Source organism: Tasmannia lanceolata, unplaced genomic scaffold (assembly GCF_043159265.1).
Source record: "Tasmannia lanceolata isolate RefF3 unplaced genomic scaffold, GAP_Taslan_0.1 ptg000018l, whole genome shotgun sequence".
NCBI lineage: Eukaryota > Viridiplantae > Streptophyta > Magnoliopsida > Canellales > Winteraceae > Tasmannia > Tasmannia lanceolata.
Window position 1 is genome coordinate 69,022,860 of NW_027518695.1, and position 5,422 is coordinate 69,028,281.

At 37.9% G+C, this 5,422-nt stretch overlaps 1 long non-coding RNA gene across 1 annotated transcript; it reads left to right on the forward strand.

The window, feature by feature from the left end:
- Window positions 1-1,969: 1,969 nt before the first annotated feature.
- On the forward strand, window positions 1,970-5,221 carry LOC143851236 (uncharacterized). Its single transcript, XR_013236266.1, has 2 exons — window positions 1,970-2,961; window positions 4,510-5,221. It is a non-coding gene; the product is annotated as an uncharacterized LOC143851236 (long non-coding RNA).
- The last annotated feature ends 201 nt before the right edge of the window (window positions 5,222-5,422 follow it).

Below are 5,422 nucleotides of genomic sequence, written 5' to 3' on the forward strand. Positions count from 1 at the left end.
CTTAAAAGTAGAAATTATTGAGATGAAAGCCAAAAATGAAAATTGGGTTTTAAAAAACAAAAACTTACAAAAGGAAAATCATAAATTAATTTGCCAATATAAATCTTCTTATAATGATTTCCATGTTAGTCCTTCTACATGTTCCATTAAATGTAATTATTGTGGTAGATTAGGACATTATAAATTTAATTGAAAATTTAGATATTAGCATAATGATTATTTTTTGGGTTAAAAAGAAATCATATAATGAAAATAACCCAATAGGAACCAAGATGTTGTGGGTTCCAAAAGCCCCCGCCGAAAATCAATTTTTTACTTTAACTTAGACTTATTGGTTTGGTCATAAATTGGTCAAATCTTTATTGAAATTAAAAAACAAAATTAAAAATAATTAAAGAAAGTGATGTATCAAGCCCAAGGTTCAATCTTCAAAGTGAAATCTTAAGATCCTTGATAACCCCTCTTGAATTGCATCTTTGAATTAAAAAGGGGGAGCTTATTTTAAATTATTCCTTGACTAAGGGGGAGTTAAAAATTATTTTCAATCTATAATACCCTTTGAGATTTTTGAAAATATCACACCCATTCTTTTTGTCGATGACAAAGGGGGAGAAAATCATGATGTTTTAGTTTTAAAGCAAAGTATGGATCAGAAGGAATTCTCGATTGATTTAAACATATATTTAGGAAGAGTGAATTGGTAAATCACATTGTGTGTTGTCATCATAAAAAGGGGGGAGATTCTAAGCCCAATGGTTCAACTCTTGGCAATCTTCTAGTTTGATGAATCAAAACACAAGTCGATTCAATAAGTTATACCAATGAATTTTGTATTTTAAGTTGAAGATTTAATCAAGGATCAAAGTCAAGTAAGAAAAAGGATATACAAGTGAAATCATATTCTAATCCCTCAAATATATACAATTCAAGGCACAAGGGTGTTTCTCACAACATGCTAAAATAGGGATTAGGAGTGTTCCAAGGGTGTATAAGGGGGGTAGAACCCCTTTATATAAAGGTATGAACCAAAAACTAGCAGTTATGGCTCCTCCAACGGTCAACTCGGATGCTCTTCGGATGTCCAAACTATTCCTTAGATGTCTGATCCAGACACCCGAGCAAGCATATTGGATAATTTTAAAAATATCTGAAAATTCTCTAGAGTCATTATCCATAAGATAATGGCCTTAGTTTAACCAAGCAAGTGCCAATTAGGACTTTTTAAATGTATAAGCTCTCTTTGGCGCTTGGGCTTTGGTCCACTTTGTTCCTTTTAACATATTTTAAGTTAATTTTATTGCCTCTAAGTGTATATTAGGTGAGAGAGAGTAGATTTTACAAACTAAACACAAGACTTCGACTCGGTTTTCAACTTAATCTTCTTTCTTCAAGTCTTGGTCTTCCTTCTTCATGGATCTTCATATTCTTTTTGGCTTCCTTGATCTTCCAGATGGCTTTAATGCCTTGATCGAGAGATTATTGTAGTGAGATAATTGTCGTATTATACTTTGTGAATGCATTTTGTTTTTCATCTTTCTTTTATTCATTGTAATCGACGAGTGTTGAGGCGTGGAATAATCTCGGTTGGCAAGTGTTGAGGCACCGAGCCACCTTGTTTTTTAGCAAATGTTGAGGCATAGAGTCACCTCGTTGTTTAGAAAGTGTTGAGGTGTGGAGCCACCTCGATTGTTGCGGTTTGATCTTCACCGGTTTTAGTGAAGCCACCAAGGGTTTTGGTGGAGTGGATATAGGTCCGGCTTGTGGACCGAACCAGTATAAAAATCACCAATGCACTCTATTCTTTATGTGCACTTGTGATTTTAGCTTCCGTGTGCTTACTTGAAATTTGTTCTTTAATTTGATTTTATAATTAATCTTTTAAAATGGCAAAAAAATTTATAAAACCAATTCACCCCACCTCTTAGGTTTCCACACCGGGGCCTAACATTTATTTCATTGGTCCCCTTGATCTAAGCCTAATTCAGTTCGACAACCTGCTTCTTCAAGTCGGCCAAGAGGGCAAGAAGATGAGCGGTGCATCCTGTGTTGATGGTGCTAATCTGCAAAAGAACACGTCAGCAAAATCAATCATTTAGAAGTTAGATGAGCTGAGAAGTCAAACGAGATGAGAACTTTGTACCTGAGCTGAAGAGATACATAGATTCTAGACCAAGTCCTCAATAGAGGCCTGGTCAACCTTCTCCTTATCTCTTGGAAGAGTTCCGAGAACCACCACCTCCTGAGAAGTGATGGGATCCCCAAGTAACGATTCACCTGATGTGACCTTCCACGCTGGCACGAGCACTCTTCCGGGCTGATGTGTCTGCGGCTGTTGTTGTTGCTATTGTTCCTGTTGAAGAGTCGATTGCCCAGCCAATGAACTTCTAGCTAGATCCATCGTCACTGACGACTCTACTATTGGTGATGTCGTCGTCACCAGAGTCGGTACCAATACCGACGAGGTCCCCGCTACTGAAGACTTCTTTGTGGGTGGCGGCAGAACAACGCTCTCATCTCGGTCATTCGGTCATGGTGCCTTCGACGCTGTCCTTTCAAGTTGGAGCCCCTTTGTCTGAAGATTCGGAGCGACATCCTCCAAATAGCGTCGTTGTTCTGCCAGATTTTGAAGAACTTTGGGCTATTGTACCATATTAACGTTGTTGTTCTGCCGAATTTTCGAGAAACCCGAAGTCCCTTCGTCCCAATAGCTTCATTGTTCTGCCGAATTTCGAAGAACTTTGGGCTATTTTACCATAATAGCGTCGTTGTTCTGCCGAATTTTCGGGGAACCCGAGGCCCCTTCGTCCAAATAGCGCCGTTTTTATGCCGATTTTTCGGAGAACCCAAAGCCTCTTGATCCGAGTAGCGATGTTGCTCTGCCAAATTTGAAAACTAGAAGCCAAACTGTCCAATTAGCGCCGTTATGCCGCCGACTTTTTAGAAGATGTCCTCGCTTATTTGGTAAAATTACATTTATTTCTCAGCTTTCAGCACTTTTATTACAAAATCTGGTACATGGTAGTTACGGGATCTATGGCCCATTTTGCCCTGGATCCTGAAGCGTAAACTCCTTACCCCTCTTTGTGAATAGGGCTACGTTCCCTCTCCTTATCCCGTCACTCTGTCTCTGGTCCTACCATAGACAAAAGAGACAGAGACGAGAGCCCTGGTGCTCCACGACGTCAGACAAACGGAGGAAATCAGAAACCCAGAGTTTTCTTTCTCTTATGTCTTGTCTTTTCCATTTGATTTAGTTATCTTGATTGAAGTTAATTGAGAGATCTTTCTGGGACTCCAAATTGCAGTATACAACTTCAATCCGGATAACGCCCAAATCGATTTTTCTTCTTTTCTTTGCAAATCCATTTTCTTTTACGCTCAAGAATTAAACCTAATCGTAATAAAGGATTAAACAGTAAAATTTTCTAATAAATTTCTCCAAAAATGCCAAATCAAGTTAAGAGACCGAGTTTACCCAGGCATGAAGGGTGCCTAACACCTTCCCCGAATGCAACCATAACCCTTACTCAGAATTCTGTAAAGACCATGCCTTAACAAACAGAGCAAAATTATGTGTTCTAGGCACCCGACCTAGAGTACAACTGTGGTTAATGCTTTTCATATAAAACTTGGATTCCTATCCTCATCTCATTGAAAAAGCAGATACGGGTCCTAGGTCTTAACCTAGGTGGCGACTCTAAAATTTCTCTTTCTTGTGAAATCCGGACCCTAATCCCGAGTTCACAAGAAATGCAGACAAACAAACACCCCCATCCTAAAAAGAGAAAACCCGAAGTGGTGATCCCGCCATCAAGGACGGGAAAAAACCAAATCCCACAACGACATTATATTAAAATGTGAGTGGTTCTTAAATTAAAATGACGTAGCAGAGTATAGGGGAGAAAGTTCGTTGTGAGTGGTTCTGAGAACTTTTTTTGGTTCGAGGCTACCAACCACTGTCAGGTCTAAGCTCAAGGATCTCTTTGCAAAGGTGGGTAGTTATGAATCGAATTACAGAGGCATAGTGTTTGTTGTTCTTCCATTCTACTAGTTTCGGAAGGTCAAGGAGCTGAACGTTAAGTAGCTTGCTAGTTAGTTCACATTCCAGACGTTTTTTTTTTTTTTTTTGTGTGGGCCAGCTGATATTGAAGTGAAGTTACACCAGATCTACAACTCCGCTTGTTAAATGTAAGTTTAAATTAGTGTGAAAGCTTGCAGCATTATTGGTTTAATCTGAGAACGTCTGAACTGTGAGTCCATAAACTTTAACTACAATGGTGATTATTCCAGGCCTTTTCAACTCACCTAGAGCATAGGAATGTAGAATTGTTGGATTTGGCTGCATGGACTTGAAAGAATTTGTAGGCGAGTTCTCTCCAATTTGGAGGGGATTGATGCAATGAAAAAAAATTGTAACTTACTGTGATCTTTGTTTTCTTTAGTTTGTATAAATTTGAAAAAAAATCTTTATGTTCATATTTGCTGAGATTTTCCATTTTGTTGGAACAGTTTATTAGTGCACATAAGGATAAAGAAATGGTCAGAGTGAAGGAGCTTATGATGGGTTCTCTTCAACAATTTATTAATTCAGAGAACAATCACATCAATCTACAGCTCGCCATCAACTATGCATTGGGCATTTCCAATGCATTGGCCTCCTTACATGCTAAGGAGATCGTTCAAATTTTATGTTAAATGCTTTGTCCAACTAAATTTGTTAATAGCCAGTGTCTATTCCTCTGACAATAGGTTTTGTATGCAGTTTTAATTAAAACATGTACTTTTCTGCATACTATCACCTAAATATATCTCCCTTTACTTGATCCCGATGGGGGGTTGCAGATAATATGCTATTGACAGCAGACAGGAAGAAATCAAACTTGTAGACTTTGGTTTGAAGAGAAATGGACATGAGGAAGAAATGATTATGGGTACACATCTGACATGTTTTTATGGGATTTGGTTCAGAACTGCCAAAGGGTAGAGGGGATAGATTATGGGTACACATCTGACAGGGTATGTTTCTGTGTCATGAGGCTAGTAATTTTTTTCTCGAGTAGAATTTTCTTTTTAGTGGACCGAATTGCATTGATTGATGCACATTTTATAGTACTTTGAAATTGAGTGTTGCCTTGGATTAAATTTATAAACTTCATAATTTGTTGCAAGCACTTAAATTGCATGATGCACTTGTTATAAACTTTGGTATCAGTTGTTTAAAGTTAGACCTTGTTGCAAGCACTTAAATTGCATGATGCACTTGTTATAAACTTTGGTATCAGTTGTTTAAAGTTAGACCTTGTCATATGCATTGCCGAAAGTAAAATTTAATTAGATTTCAAATCCTTATGTTGTTTTGCACTACTGAAATCCAAGTTACTGTTTAGGTTTCAGATCTCCGTATTATTCTTTGCCGTTGAAT